Genomic DNA, 17,436 nt, shown 5'->3' on the forward strand with positions numbered 1-17,436 from the left:
CCAGATCATAGACATGATTATACATGAATATCATTAATCATTAGTTTGTAGCAATTACTCTTTATTCCAATATTATAATAATCCTCGCTCTACAATCATAACCTAGGAATAGCCAGGCCATACAGAGATAGGAGCTGAGGAGACATGGTGAGAAGTGACCAGAAGACAAGAGTGTGAGCCCTCTGTCACGCCCGGACAGGGCCACTAGAGGGCTCCTTGGTCTAGCGGTAATGCCAGCATCTGGGAAGACGCCTGTTGCCAAGTGGACCATGGTCTAGCGGTAGCGTCAGTGCCAAGGAAAAACACCCGCTACTTAGCAGACCAGGAAAGGGAGTCTCCCTTTCCCCGGGAGAATTTAGAGAAGACTCTACTTCTCCACCTCTTGTGGAGGGCCTGACATCAGTCAGGCCCACCCACAGTTATCTGGAGGCCTAACTGTCTCCCTGTGATGCTGTGCTTCAGTGGTCATGCTCCTAGTCCGCTTTCATGTTCCATCCTGTATACCTGGCTCTGCCTTTTAGATAGCAGTAGCAAAATTGGTTAAAGTACTAAAAGTCTCTGATATGCAGAAATAATGGCGTAAGCTGTCTCCTCTCTCTCTCTCTCTCTCTCCCTCCGCCTCAGCTGCCCAACAGGGAAGGGCCCCCTGTCCAGTGGACACGTGACCCACGTGACCTTACCTATCACTGGGAATGGCTCACACTCCTTACCCTACCCCTTTGTCTTGTATCCAATAAATATCAGTGCAGCCTGGCATTCAGGGCCACTACCGGTCTCTGCGTCTTGGTGGTAGTGGTCCCCCAGGCCCAGCTGTCTCCAATTTTATCTCTTTGTCTTGTGTCTTTATTTCTACAATCTCTCATCTCTGCACACAGGGAGAAAAACCCACTGACCCTGTGAGGCTGGTCCCTACATCTGGCGCTCTGACGTGGGGCTCTCCCTCGCTGTGTGAAGTTGCACCTTGAGTGCGGGACTCAGCAGAGGATTTCGACGAGAGATTCCTGAGGACTGCGGTCAATAAGCTTGGTGGTAAGCTTGAGCACTCAGTATTCCGGGCACACCATGGGACAGCCCAGTACTAAGTACTCGGCTTATTTAAACTTTATAAAAACCCTCCTGTATTATCTCAACCCTGTCCCTGTTCAGCCCTGCTGTAGGGCTGTCAACCTTCTGCCTGTTCTACCCAGTAATGAGGCCCTCAACCCTATCCCTCCACAGCCTAGTTTTCTCATGCCTGTTTCTTTTCCTCCTAATCAGACTCGGTTAGAGCCGCAGGCTCCCTTGAAGCCTGGTTCCTTTCCTCCTAATCGGACTCGGCTAGAGTCACAGGCTCTCTTGAAGCCTGGTTCTTTTCCTCCTAATCAGACTCGGCTAGAGTCACGGACTCCCCTGGAGTCACAGGATACCTTGAGGCCTGGTTCCTTTTCTGCTAATCGGACTCCCTTGAAGCCTCAGGCTCCCTTGAAGCCTGGTCCACAGTTGCCGTGGCAGCCTGGATTTCAGGCCCATGAAAGACCTGCTCAGCAAGTAATCACGTCTACCCAAGTTTGCCACTCACAAGCAACAAGTTACATACATTCCTCAAAATGACACTCCTCTTATCAGGGCTATAGCACAGGCAAGAGAATATGGGGATCCCAAAGCCTGGCAATTTCCTATAATTTTACAGCCTCCCTGCCGTCCTGCGGCACAAAATCAGCTACAGCCCGCTGATGTTGCTCAGCAAGCAGCTGATCTCGCGGCAACTTCTCGCTCTGTGTTAATATCTTGTTTTTCTGCAGTACAAAAAGCAGTTGCAGCAGCCAGTTTAGTTATTGCCCCAGAAAAAATCCAAACTTCTTCTCCTTATCACTATTTAGGAATGCAGCTAGAAGACAAGGTTATTAAGCGCCCCCCCACCCCACCAAAAAAAATCATTGTTCCCCTCACCCGATTACAAGTCCAACAGGCTTTTGCAACCTGCATCGCTTGGCAAGTACATTTGGCAACTTTCCCGGGTATAATTGATAATCACTATCCTAATGTAAAATTATTTCAGTTCCTTCCTCACTTCTTGGATTTTACCTAACATTACTAGAAACACCCCATTGGCTGAAGCTGTCACTGTTTTTACTGATGCTTCCTGTAATGGCCGAGCAGCATATACAGGACCAAGAGAACGTGTTCTTAATACAGGAGCTATTTCAGCACAATGAGCTGAGCTACTTGCTGTTATGGCTGTCCTTGAAGATTTCCCTGAACCAGTTAACATTCTTTCTGACTCGGCGTATGTAGTACATGTTGCTCGCAACATTGAAACTGCCTTAACCAAATTTCTGCCTAATGATAACCTATTCTTTCTTTTTCAAAGGTTTTAGTCTGTGCTCAAAGCAAGGTCTTCTCCTTTCTACATTACTCGCATTCAGGCCCACACACCCCTCCCCAAACCCCTCTTGGCAGCAAATGCCAGAGCTGATATATTAGTTGCTCCCATTTTTACAAATGCACGAAATTTTCATACTTTAACTCATGTCAACGCTGCGAGACTCCAAAAAAAGTTCCCCCTTACATGGAAACAAGCTAAAACCATGTGCGTCACTGTCCTACTTGTCAAGTGTTAATTTTACAGCCACTTTCTTCAGGAGTTAACCCTAGAGGACTTTCACAGAATGCTCTCTGGCAAACGGTCGTGACTCATTATCCTGCTTTGGGCAAGCTTTTTTTATACTTGTAACTATTGACACCTTTTCTCATTTTATCTGGGCCACTTGTCACACAGGGGAAAGTACAGCTCATGTTAAACGACATATGCTTTCATATTTCTCGGTGATGGGCTGTCCCGAGAAACTGAAAACTGACAACGGCCCCGGATACACTAGCGCTGCTTTTAAAAGGTTCACTCAGACATGGGCAATTACTCACACAGCTGGCATCCCCTATAACTCTCAAGGACAGGCCTTGGTGGAACGAGCCAATAAAACACTCAAAGATCAACTTCGAAAACAGGACACTAAAACAGAGGGATGCTGCCACTCCTCATGCTCAGTTAAATCTGGCTCTTTTTACACTAAATTTCTTAAACCTAGCAAGAAATCAACCTTTTACAGTGGCAGAACAACATTTCACTGGAAATAAATTTGATCCACAAAAAGGAATGCGGGTATGGTGGAAGGATGCAACTAACAAATGGGAATTAGGCACAGTCGTAACATGGGGTAGGGGTTTTGCTTGTGTTTCCCCAGGAAAAGGACTACAGCCCGTGTGGGTCCCCTCCCGACAACTGAAATTGCACCATAACTCCAAAGATGAAACATTCCCAGAAACAAAAGGCAAAGACCCCTCAAAAACCGAGGAGGAAATTTCGCCTCCTGACACATAATCTTCATGACCTCGACATTGAGACAAAATCTCGCTGTGTGACCTACAACACCACTCGTTCAACTCCACCAACATGGGGTCAAATAAAGGTCTTATCCCATCACACAGAAAATTTATTAAAAGAAAAAGGAATCCCAAAAACGACCAGTAATATAATTCTGGCTGTCTTTATGGTAGTCAGTGCAGCGGTAAGTATACCACCAATTGGGGCAACTCAAAATTATACCTACTGGGCATATGTTCCTTTTCCCCCTTTAATTTGGTCTGTCTCCTGGATGGACTCCTCAGTAGAAGTTTACACTAATAATAGTGCATTCATGCCGGTCCCTAATGATGATAGGTTTCCAGCTCAACCAGAAGAAGAAGGTATGCACTTTAATCTGTCAATTGGCTATAAATACCCACCACTGTGTATCACCTGGCTGTTTAGCTTATTCTTACCAGAATTGGATGTGGACCGTACCATCCTTAACAAATGATTCTTATCAAGTACATAATGTGTTCAGTAGCAATTCTTTTCAACTTCTCACTGTTAAACTTAAGCCTCTTGAGGAATTGAGGGCTCCTGTCACTACTAACAGCAATAAAACAAAAGGACTGCCAGACTGCCCAAAGATACCTACAAAGGGACCTTTTCTACTGAATTCAATTTTATGGAATGATTGTAATGCTCCCAAGGCCGTTGTGCTCCAAAGTCTAGCCATGGGAACTGTTATTGATTGGGCTCCAAAAGAGCATTATTCGCAGGATTGCTCCAGCAAAAATACCTCATGCTCGGAGTATAATTATTTGTTAGATTATATAAAGGATGGATGGCAGTCATACAGGTTGAGACAATAGGTGTCTCCTTACCCATTTAAATGGATGGATGCAGGCATTGTTCCTCCTAGACCAAAAATGATTCATCCCATTGTTACCCCAGAACATCCTGAATTATGGAAATTAGCTGCAGCTATAACAGGAATAAGGATATGGAACAGTACTTATCCACTCCTTCACACTAATACCAAAACACCCACATTCAACATCACCTTGATATCTAAACAGGTAATACCCATCAGGAGTTGTGTCAAACCCACTCACCTGCTGTTGGTTAGAAATATACTTATCATTCCCAGTACACAAACTATAGAATGTGATAATTGTAAGCTGTTCACGTGCATTGATGCTACTTTTAATCCCACAACAAGTATTCTCTTGGTAAGTGCTAGGGAGGGGGTATGGATACCAGTTTCTTTACTCATCCATGGGAGTCTTCCCCCTCTATATACATAGTCAATGAAGTTCTTAAAGGTATCCTCAAAAGAACAAAGAGATTTATTTTTACCCTTATTGCAGTCATTGCAGGTCTAATTGCGGTTACTGCAACAGTGGCAACTGCTGGAGTTGTGATTCACAATTCCGTTCAAACCACTCAATGTGTTGAAGCATGGCAAAAAAACTCCTCCAGACTTTGGAATTCTAAGGCTCAAATTGATCAAAAATTAGCTAATCAAATCAATGATCTCTGCCAATGTGTAATATGATTGGGAAATAGAGTTATGAATTTGGAACACCGTATGCAATTACAGTGTGATTGGAATACTTCTGATTGCTGCATCATGCCTTATGCTTATAATAAAGATCAGCATAGCTGGGAAAAGGTCTCAAGACATTTAAAAGCCTGGGATGATAACTTAACCTTGGATATTTCAAAACTTAAAGTACAAATTTTTGAGGCTTCACAGGCTCATTTATCCACTGTTCCTGGCTCAGACATTTTTGAAGGAATAACTAAAGAATTATCTGATCTTAATCCCTTTAAATGGATCAAACCCCTTGGAGGATCATTGTTGTCACTGGCATTATTAATACTGGTATGCTTATGTTGTCTCTTTTAGTCTGCAGATGCCTCCAAGGAGTCCGGAAACAAGTCCAAAGTCAACGACAAGCAATGATGGTGATGGCGATCCTAGTTAATAAAAAGGGGGCAGATGTGGGTGGCAAGCCAATCAGGTGCCAAGGCAAGAGACCGAGGGCACAAGCTGTTCCAATATAATAAAATATATAAAACAAAAAGAGTTATACTAGATCTAGATCATAGACATGATTATACATGAATATCATTAATCATTAGTTTGTAGCAATTACTCTTTATTCCAATATTATAATAATCCTCGCTCTACAATCATAACCTAGGAAAAGCCAGGCCATACAGAGATAGGAGCTGAGGAGACATGGTGAGAAGTGACCAGAAGACAAGAGTGTGAGCCCTCTGTCAAGTCCAGACAGGGCCACTAGAGGGCTCCTTGGTCTAGCGGTAATGCCAGCATCTGGGAAGACGCCTGCTGCCAAGTGGACCATGGTCTAGCGGTAGCGTCAGTGCCAAGGAAAAACACCCGCTACTTAGCAGACCAGGAAAGAGAGTCTCCCTTTCCCTGGGGGAGTTTAGAGAAGACTCTACTTCTCCACCTCTTGAGGAGGGCCTGACATCAGTCAGGCCCACCCACAGTTATCCGGAGGCCTAACTGTCTCCCTGTGATGCTGTGCTTCAGTGGTCATGCTCCTAGTCTGCTTTCATGTTCCATCCTGTGCACCTGGCTCTGCCTTTTAGATAGCAGTAGCAAAATTGCTTAAAGTCTCTGATATGCAGAAATAATGGTGTAAGCTGTCTCCTCTCTCCCTCCGCCTCAGCTGCCAAACAGGGAATGGCCCCCTGTCCAGTGGACACGTGACCCACATGACCTTACCTATCACTGGAGATGGCTCACACTCCTTACCCTGCCCGTATGTCTTGTATCCAATAAATATCAGCACAGCCTGGCATTCAGGGCCACTACCGGTCTCCATGTCTTGGTGGTAGTGGTGCCCTGGGCCCAGCTGCCTTTTCTTTTATCTCTTTGTCTTGTGTCTTTATTTCTACAATCTCTCATCTCCACGCATGGGGAGAAAAACCCACCGACCCTGTGGGGCTGGTCCCTACAATTCTCTTGGTCTTCTGTTCCAGCTCTAATGAATTAAAAAACTAAGAAAGTAAGAAATGGATATTTAATATCCTGGCTATGTTCTTTGAAGGGTGTCTCTGCAGACCACTAAAGTGAATATTTCTATAACATACACTGGGCAAGTCCCAGATTTGTCCCGTAGTTTCTGCTTCCTATGCCCTAAGTCAAGGTCAGATGTAGAGCCGCAAGTAATATTCTGACCAGTGAAGTTTAGCCAAATGATCCAAACAGACAGTTTGGTTTAAAGCTGCTTTAGGGATTCAAATCCAAATATCAGAAGGATCAACAATTCTTGATCGTTTTCAATCTAAACAAACACTACCTGAGTAAGTATCCTTCTTGATTTTTGGTTGTGCAAAATGATTGTCTTTAAAAACTTTCCAGAACAGTCAAATAAACTTCTGAAGGTGTTAGAGTTATGTCAAATACTTTAACAACTCCCTTTTTCTGATGAAAATATGATCATTTTGTACTGAAAACAGAAGCATACATTTCTCATAAATCAAAATCACTTTAAGAAAAGTAGAGCAATTTGAAACACTCCAGGGGAAAGGAATAATATTCTACTCTCATGAGTAAAAATTACTGGGGCCTGTCTCAGCAGAAAAAGTAATTCCTGGGAAGAGAAGTATCTCTTATGAAAGGCTTTTCCCCAAAACTGGATGGTTGTGTGGCAGAGGAGTTGGAGGGTGCAGAGGAGGCACAGAAAGGAAGAAATAAGCATAATAGGATGAGTGAGAACCCCAAACAGAGCCCCACTCAAGGCTGCTGTCCAGGAACTGGCAGCATCAGCATTGCCTAACGTTGGGAATGCAGGCTCTCAGGCCCCACTTCAGACCTCCCAGGACCAGAATGTGCAAGTCCACAAGACCCCAAGGTGATTCAAGCACACATTACAGTGTGAGAAGCAATGGTTTAAAACAATGGTTCTCCACCTTGGCATCACTTTGAATTTTCTGCAGGACTTTAAATAAGCACTGATACTTGGGTCCAATCCCAGAACTTCTGATTTAATTTTTCAGGAGTATAGTTGGGGCACTGAGGATTTTTAAGCTTTCTTAAGTGATTACAATGTACAGCCAAGATTGAGAACTACAGATTTAGTGGACTGATAATGGCAGTTTCTGTTTATTTGCTCTCCTCAGTGGCACTAGGATGTATGTAAATTTCTGTTTTAGACTTGAAGCCACGAGACCCTGTAAGAGGAGAATTTTTTATCATCGGGTGTAGGACACTCGACAACAGGTCATGGAAATCTGAGTGGTTTGCATTATATAATAGATCTTTCCTTACAAAATGTACATGTACAATAAATTTTTATAAATAAGAATCATTTTGCACTCTTAATATTTCCCATACACTGTACTAGACAACCATGCCCATTATTTCTAATCATCCCATAAGCTCTACAAAGATAGTGTTATTATCTCTCTTTCACAGATTTGGAAACTGAGGCTCAGAGATGTCAAGGGATTTCCAAGGTGACACATCTGATAAACAGTGCTGTCAGGACTTGAGTACAGGTCTTCTTGTCTCCAAAGCTGAAGTTCTTTACTCTGCCCTAACTGCTTCCCTTAAAAACACAAATCACATTTCAAAACCACCAAGTTTGTCATTTTAGTAAATACACAAGATGAATTATTTTGCAAGGCAGAGTTACTTGATGCAATCTCTCTTAATTTGCCTACTTTACACATTACAAAGTTTACGTAGATTTTCCCAAATGTAATCCAAGCTTTGATTTTAGCCCTCACATGGTGAGTTTTAAAAACAAATAACTAACTAGTTATTCCTCCTCCTTTCTTCCTGTTTTCCCCCACCTTAACTCCAAGTCTTTTATAGAGTGAAGTTCAATTAAAATAAAATAAAATAGAGTATTGCCATGTAAGTATATTTAGCCTTCCAATTACCTGAAGGAAGTAATAAAGGAATAATTAAAACATTATGGTTCTGTGTGGGTTTAGTGGGCTTGGATGGTAATTTTCCTGACAGGAGCACACAAACTGATGCCCAGTAAGATGCTGCTGTACCCTGTTCTCAAACCACTTAAGAATGATATTCACGTTGCAAAGGAAACTCCCTATTGGGAACCCCTGGTGGGGCTTCCTTTTGAACATTTATACCACGATGTACCAGAACACACTGCTTTTACAGTATCAGACCACCCTCCAGTCTCTGGGTCAAAAGTCTGCTTAAAATGAATCCAGTAGCTGATAAAAATGACCTGAGGATAGAAAGAGAAGCCCCCAAATCACACTGGGCACCACACAGATGCCCAAGCAGATAAAAGTGATGCCTTAGAGAGACCATCAAGTGGCTAGTTCACATGCAAATGTTGCTCCAAGTACTTACAAAGTGAGGAGCTCTATACTAAGTGCTTTATATGCATTTTTCCCTTGAATCTTCATAGAAACTCTACAAGAGTCTGTTAATTTTGTTTTACAAATAAAAATGCTGAGAAATGGAGAAGTTAAGTGACTTTCACAAAACCATGTTGCTAGTAAGTGATGAATTAGGAATTCAATGGCCGCGATCTAAGTCCAGAGCCCATGTTTTTAGCCCAATACTGCCACTTATAGGTAGGATGTAATATCATTTTCTATAGAGATATAATTAAAATGGCAGATGCTTGACAGGTCTAACCAGCACCTACTCCCCCTGTTCCTCTCTAAACGGACCCCTATTTTCCTTTAAGGAAATAACTGTAGTGACCACCTGGTAATTACGCAGTAACCATGATTTCTTAGTGGACTGACCCACTTCCAGCTCAGGGGAAGGTCATCAGCATATTCTTACACCCCTTGCAATGATGGTCAATTTACCTTGGTTCAATCTCAGTGAAGATCTGGAATTATCATTTGGTGATTGTGAGAAGTGATGCTTTCTACTTGGGAAATGAATAAGGAAGTGTGCAGCCTTAGCTGTTACGGCAGCCATCTTTGTGACCATGAGGTTACAGCCAGGCTGAGGATGAAGCCAGCATGAAGACAGAGGCCAAAATCTTGACCAAAAGAAGTCTGATGCTGGCTCTTCCTTTGGTTTACAGTTTCATGAACCAACAAATCTACATTATTGCTTAGTTCCCAAGGAGTTGGGTTCTCTGCAACTGAAAAGTCTTATCTGATACATGGATACCAATACTGTATGCTTTGTTGTCTTGAAATAATTCTAAGTGAGGAATTTACTTTCAACATGCTATGGTCTTAATAGGAGCTCCATTGTGGACATCTTCCTGAAGATAAAAATATAGAATTGTCTCTAGACAAGCTCACTGCTCAGATAATTGCTCTACTGCTAATCTAGACTCTATAATTTGAAATTCATCATAATAGGTTAATATGAATAAAGGCATTCACAATGAGTCAATTATATTGCTATTCATCAACTTGTGTAAGTGCCTGAAGCACAATTTATGTCAAACTCAAGGAACACAAGCTTCATATCCTGAAAATTTGGGGAAAACGTTATTAGTCATAGGTACCTTTTAAACTAAAAACAGGAAATTTTGTTGTGAAATAAAACATGACCAAACTAATTGTTTCTCATTTTATTCAAAATCGTTTCCCCCATGAAGCTTTCCTCAGGAATTGAAAGAATGATATATACACTTCATGACTCAAGTCTTTCCACTGACCTCACTTACCAAGAGCTGCAGAATGTGGCTCCCCACATTGGCTATGATGCTCACCACAGCCCTTCTTATCATAACAGACCTCTTTCTTATCCACATTCCATGTGCACCTCAGCATGTTTCCTGTGGGTGTCCATTGGTCTTTCTGTTTACTCCCAGATAGTTGGATCAGCTGTACTCAAGATGGGAGGAAACTTCAAAATGTTAAAATGCCTATACAAGCAAATGGCAAGAAGTGTACCAGCCAAAGGCAAACTGGATTGTCATCTCCTTGAAAGTAGTTCTATACTCAAATTGTCTAAAGTGACAAGTATACAAATATATAATGAATATGCATGTATATGTGCTTATACATATATATTAAAATTTATTTGGGAATGAGGAAGATTGTTGAGCATTTGAAAAAATTTCATTGGACTATTAACTTGTCTGAAGAAAAGTATAATGGAAATTGAGAAAATCAGGAAAGGAAATATTGTACAAGTTAGGAAAGTTAACCTGGAAGGCTAGCTTATGATAATTGTGGGTTTTGCCATTGAAACTACTGTTAAAAAACACAACTATTTTTGCATCAACCTAATACATTATCCCATAATTATCCCTTGGAAGTCACCTGAGGGAGAATTGTTTTGCTCTCCAATAAATCTAACCAAGTTAATCTGAAATTACTAAAAGGTAAATTTTTAAAGTTCTCAATGTCCTCCTCCAGGAACACACATGGCGCGGGGCGGGGGGTGGGGTGTCTTACTAAAAGGGCATTAGAAAGAACTTACAGAATGTGGCCTTGTGTCATGTGATTTGGAGGAGGGTTTGAGAAGCATGGCTTTGCTCTAGATTGGATGTTGTTAGGAAGTGATATAAGGTCATGACTGGATCTCTCAATAATTCTTATCTAGGAAGAGGGAAGACTAGAGTCAAGCTAAAACTGTCAGCAATAAACAAGCAATAGCCACTCTAATTAGCCAGGATTGGGGGATATTGGGCCATGTTTGTGATTTAAACAGATTTCATTCTTTGCCTGTGTTCATGCATGGTTACGGAGAGGTCTTGTTTTTGTCTTGATTCACCATGGTCATAGGGTGGCATTGTCTGATGTCGGTATTCTGTGAAATCATTTATTTGAAGAGGAGATCGCTAAGACATAGCTGGAGTGCCAGGCCAGCTCCTGGATGTCAGAGGCATCTTTTTCTTTCCCAAAGCCATACAAATTTTTCAATGTCTAATCATATAAAGCAAATCTTTCCACTAAACAACAACAACAACAAAGTCCAAAAAGGCTGAAAAAGATATGTGTAGATTTATTGTATGAGTAGGAAATTGTTTTTTCAGGTTACCAGTAACTTTCATTAGAGAAAGTTGATAAACTGTCTCATCTTCTTCATTCAAATTTGGATTAAATTTTTAGACTTTGTGAACACAAGTTTTCAAAATTAGCTAAACAATTCTTCATGCCAAGAAAAACTGAGCAGAATTTTTGAGAGTCTACAAATACTTGAGCTAGAAATGTCAACAAGGTGTGGACTATACAGAAGCATATATGTTTATGTATGCCACAGCAAACCTGTGAGACTCTTTTGAAAAGCAATTAAGCCAGGCATGGTGACTCACGCCTGTAATCCCAGCACTTTGGGAGGCCGAAGCGGGAGGATCACCTCAGGTCAGGAGTCCGAGAGCAGCCTGGCCAATGTGGTGAAACCCCGTCTCTACTAAAAATACCAAAAAAGAGAAAAAAAAAAGAAAGAAAAAAAATTAGCCAGGCGTGGTGGCAGGCACCTGTAGTGCCAGCTACTTGGGAGGCTGAGGCAGGAAGAATTGTTTGAACCCGGGAAGCAGAGGTTGCAGTGAGCTGAGATTGCACCACTGCACTCCAGCCTGGGCAAAAGAGCGAGACTCTATTTCAAAAAATAATAAATAAATAAATAAAATAAAATGAAAAGCAATTAGGCAAGGGAGGTCAGGAGGTATAAAAATATACATGTGCCTTGAGTTAGTAACACTGCTCTTAGGACTTTATCCTGTAAATATTCTTTCAAGAGAGAAAAATTGCATGCTTAAGATATCTCCATCATATTATTCATAGTAATGAAAATTTAATAGCATTCTAATTTCAAACAATAGCAGAAACTTTAAATAAATGTGCATCTACTTCTCCTAGACTGTCTATTAAGTCATAGCTTAAATGATCATTCCTGCTGCTTTAATGGCACAGCAGAGTTGTTCTGCTTTGAATCAAATGGGTCTTTGTCCCTTCACTTTTATCAGTTACTGGATGTGGGCAGGCCCCAGAAGGGCATGACCTTGGGTGAGGTGACTCTCTAGCTGGTGCGATTGCTGAAGTGCTCCAGTGGCAATGAAAGAGAATCTGGGTGGCACAGCTGCATGTTCACTTCCGTCCACCCCTAGCACTGCTGGGATCCACTTTTTTTCAATATATGGGGAATAGCTCTTCCAGAATTCTATGGCCTCTCTTCCTGGGGCAAACTTAGGAAAGACAATTAAGTGGGAAGAACTATAGTCCTTGCCTCTGCAACTGGCTGTGGAATTTCAATTGATTGTCTCCCTCCTTCATTGTTCACTGTAGATCTCCCTTCTTTTCAGCTGCCACCCCTGTTTGTCTTAGAGGCTTTCCTGGTGACGTGACCCAGAAACTCGTTCTCAATGAGCCTACATCCCTGATCGCAGTGCCTTTCTCAAGCCAGGATTGCTACACTTGTCTATTTACCATCAAAATTGGGCAAGAGAGCACCAAGAGGCACTAAAGTAGATCTTCTGAGTTCAGTGCATGGGTATGAGGTGCCACCTAACATCACGCTTAATCAGAGACACACACAGGAGACAAAGGAATTGGCTCATGACCGTGAGATTCACTGATTGTATCAAAAACTGAATCACCCAGAGGTCAGCAGCCCAACAGAGCATTAGAGTGGCCTGCCAAAGGCACAACAGAAACACCAGCCTAGAGGTGATATCTTACCACAAGAATGGGAGCCATCATCTAGGTAGTATATGTACCTTGAACCGAAGACCTTATATGGTGCAATGTCCTTAACCAGATGACTGCATGAGTTTGAGAATAAAGAGGTGAAAGCAGAAGTGGTCCTGCTTAACATCCATCCCAATGATGCACTTGGGGAATGTATGCTTTCTTTCCTGGCAATTCTGGAATCTTCAAGGTTAGAAATTTTGTTCCCTATCAAGAACACATTAAATAGGCCACAACTAAGCATCCTATTGAATTATAAGATATGGCCTCTGAAAGCACTTCAGTCTTTTTCTGTGCGGGCACCAGCAGGCAAGAAAAGGAGTCACCATCATGGCTTGGTAATGCTGATCACGGATTTGACCCCGACCATCAGGAGGACGTAGAAGGAGATAGGCCTACTGATACATATGATAGGGGCAGGAAGGAATATGCTGGCACTGGTATGTCAGGAACTTAAATCTTTGAAGGGTTTCTCTTCTACCCTCCGGAGCACATTTGTCTTAAAGCCTCCAATGTGCCAGCCAATTCTTGCTCATCTGACCTGATTAGCATGATGTCATTGACACAGTGGATCAGTGTGATATTCTGGAAGATGTCTAGACAGTCCAATTGCTTTAGACTATATTATTACAAAAGATGGGGCAGCCTCAGGGAAAAACTCTGAATATATATGATTATCCATTCTATGTGAATGGGAACTCTTTTTCGATAGGAATAGAAAAGAACACTTGCCAAATCAGTAGCTCCCCACCACATATCTGAGGCCAGGTTCATCTGCTCGGTCTGGCACAGTGGCTGCAGTTAGGGGTGTTGCTACCACCTGGTTGAGTTTGTGGAGACAATAGTCCACCAGTATCATCTGTTTTCTTCAGAAGCCACACTGCTAAATGAAATATGACAGGAACAACCCCCACCATGTCTTTCAGATACTTAAGAGTGGCAACAATTTTCAACCACCCTCCCTCCTCTAATATACTACCCTGCTTTTTACTTACCATTTTGACCAGGAATAGGTGGGTGGAGGTGGATCATTTAAGTGCTTGTATTTGACATTCTCATCTGTGACAGCTCTTACCCTACCCACCAAGGACATAACATAAGATTTGTACCAACTATCATGTATATCAAGCCCAGCTACATATTTGGAAATAGGAATGACTCCCACACAGGTGGGTTAATTAATGGGTTCCAGTATTAAAAACAGGCTTAGGTCTGGAAACTGGGAAAAGGACCAAGACATTTTATTGGCACAACCGCACTCAATCTCTTGACCATCCAACCTTGATTTCTTCTGATGGTACAAGTTGCGTACTGTCCTTGTTGGTGGCCCCGCTATTCACCTCTAGGATATACCATGTTCTATTAACCGTCACGATCATTCTCTGCAGGTCAGGGTCCTACACCGACCACTCTGAGCTTGCCACTCATTATATCGATCACATCCACTTGTTCTTGATGGCTAAGTACAGCCAGATGGCCTTATGTGTCAGCTCCAGCCAGCCTGGGAGATATACCACTGAATCTATCTCACCAACATGTTCCCAGTGGCCTTCACAAGTGATCTACTCACCAGGACTTTCTATGCGACATAATCGTCTTGTGGGGTTTTCAGTCTTACACAGTATGTCTACTCCAGCATACCCACTTCCCTGACTCCTTTCTGTAAAAATAAACTTCACTGAGGTAGAATTCACATATAATCAAATCACCAAATTTACAAGAACAATTTGGTGAGTTTCAAAAAATGTTTACAGTTGTATAACCAACACCACAATAAAAATATAGAACATATTATTCACCTCAAAACATGCCTGTAATCCCAGCAGTTCGGGAGGCCGAGGCAGGTGGATCATGAGGTCAGGAGATTGAGACCATCCTGGCTAACACAGTGAAACCCCGTCTCTAATGAAAATACAAAAAAAAAAAAAAAAATTAGCCGGGCGTTGTGTCCGGCGCCAGTAGTCCCAGCTACTCGGGAGGCTGAGGCAGGAGAATGGCCTGAACCCGGGAGGCGGAGTTTGTAGTGAGCTGAGATCGTGCCACTGCACTCCAGCCTGGGTGATAGAGTGAGACCCCGTCTCAAACAAACAAACAAACAAACAAAAAACATTCTCTTGTGTCCCTATTAGTTAGACATCTTTCACCACCCTCCGCCTCTGACAGCCATTCTTCCTGCTTTCTATTACTACAGTTTTGCCTTTTCTAGAATTTCTTATAATTGGAATTATATAACACATTGTTTTTTTTGTATGTGACTTCTTTCACTCAGAATAACGTTTTGAGATTAATCTATGTTGTGAGAATTAGTAGTCTACTTTCTTATTGCTGAAAAGTATTCCACTCTATGGATATACAACAATTTCTTTGGTTATTCAATATTTTTTAGACATTAGAGTTGTTTCCAGTTGGGGGCTATTATGAGTAAAGCTGCTATGACCATTTTCACCCTAGTCTTTGTGTGAACTTAGTGGCAGCACATTAATATTGCATTAAGATTTTATTTGCTTTTATCTGATAACAAGTGATGTTGAGCATCTTTTTATGTCTTTACGTGACATTTGCATGCCTTCTTTTGTAAAATATTTGCTCAATTCTTTTGCCCAGTTTTTAAATGGATTGTTTGTTTACTAATGTTGAGTTACAAGAATTTTGTATATATTCTAGTTCTTTATCACATATAAGTTTCGTAATTATTTTTCCCAGTCTTTACTTATTATTCTCTTTAAAGCATCTTTCCTAATGTTTACAGTGTTTTTAATGCTTAAGAAATCTAGTTATTCAGTTTTTAATTTTATGATTTGTGGTTCTTGTATCCTATTTATTAAATCCTTGCCTAACTCAAGGTTTTGCGTTTTCTTCTAGAAATGTTTGCAGTTTTAGTTTCTCTGTGATCTTTTTCTGATTAATTTTGTATACAATACAGGATAGTGATCCAAGTTTATTTTTGTATATAGAATACCCAATTGTTTCAACACCAATGCTTAAAATACTTCTTTTCTCCATGGTCAAGGTCACTTGATCATAAATATATGAGTCTATTTTTGGACTCTATTGTTTTTTATTATCTCTCTTTTTGCCAATACCATAGTTGTGATTATATTGTAGATTTATAAGTAAGTCTTAAAATCAAATAATGTGTCTTCCATCTTTGTTCCTGTTTTTCAAAGATTTGTTTGATATACTTAGCATTTTCATATAAATTTCAGAATCATTTTCTAAAATCTTTTCTAAAAAGAAAAGCAAACACAGTAGAATCTGAAATTCTCATTGTTCAAAGACGCCTGGACACTCAAGGGACTCAAGGCAGGGACGTTCAAGGCAGGGACTCCATTATTTCTGAGTCAAAAAGATCATAGGCAGGGTGACAATATGTGCCAGCTTGTTCCAGACAGTTCCTATTGACACCTATTATTTGGGCATAATTATTAATAGCATCTCCTTTCACTTTCAATAGTGGCCCTCTTTGAATGATAAATTATATGGAACCCTGAGCCTTGGATGCCTTTTCTAAGCCTGGAAGCTGCCATGTCTATGACTGCTAGTTGTACTAATACCTCCTTGTTATCCCTCCAAGAGGCTGCCAGGGGATGAGGCACTGCTACCCTCAGGATCCACTGACACTGCTTCATTCACATTCTGAGGAAATGTCTCCTCTTACCTCTTCTTATGCTTCAAAGCTCTGCTCTGTATTTTCCCCTTTCTTCCCTCCCTCAGTACAACATTTTGGATACCTTAGGTTTTAAGAAAGCAAAAACCTAAATGAAGGTTGCCTCTAGCAACTTATTTTCCACCTCTCCTCAGACAAGGGAACATAAGAGCTGGGAATCCAAAAAGGAAAATAATCTCGGGAAACATAAATCAGTATCTCACTAAAGTATCCTTCTGTGTTTGTATCTTCAGAGTTTGTTACCAGTGAATAGCAAGGAAAGGAGATGCTCTATGAATACTGGAAGGAAGAGAGAGAAAAGGATGACAGTAGGGAGCTCACATTAAAGAGAAATAACACATTATTTAATGAGTCCCCCAGCTGATGCCACAACAAAACAGCCTCCTCCGAACTTTTATGCTCTTTGAAATCCTCAATCTATCCCACCACTCTGCCAACTAACGGGTTCAAATCATGCCCTGCTGCCTACCTGCAGTATTACCTTGAACCTGTTATTGACACTTACTCAGTCTGAGTATCCTAAAATCGTGATGGCGATACCTACCTCATTTGTTGATTATAAGGCTTAAATGAAAACAGCGTAATAAAGTGCTTAATACAGTACCTGACCTCAATAAAGCCCTTATTACCCTCAGCAAGTGTGTGAGAAAGGAAAAGGAGCCCATATGCAGAAAAAATGGCTTAAGGTGTGTTAGCATGCTTGTATTTCATTAGAGGCTGAAGCATACTAGGTGTTCAATAAATTATTAGTACGCATGCATATTTTTTAAAATAAGGATTTCTTATTATTAGCATTATCCGTGCTATCTCCAAA

General features: G+C 41.3%; 1 long non-coding RNA gene across 1 annotated transcript in view; it reads right to left on the minus strand.

The window, feature by feature from the left end:
* The window catches only part of LOC134809884 (uncharacterized), a 53,380-nt gene extending 38,538 nt beyond the window's left edge, over window positions 1-14,842 (minus strand). Inside the window, exon 1 of the long non-coding RNA XR_010156573.1 lies at window positions 14,755-14,842. This is a non-coding gene — a long non-coding RNA (uncharacterized LOC134809884). The remainder of the gene's footprint in view (window positions 1-14,754) is intronic.
* Window positions 14,843-17,436: the final 2,594 nt, after the last annotated feature.

This window comes from Pan troglodytes, chromosome 3, assembly GCF_028858775.2.
Source record: "Pan troglodytes isolate AG18354 chromosome 3, NHGRI_mPanTro3-v2.0_pri, whole genome shotgun sequence".
NCBI classification, from domain to species: domain Eukaryota; kingdom Metazoa; phylum Chordata; class Mammalia; order Primates; family Hominidae; genus Pan; species Pan troglodytes.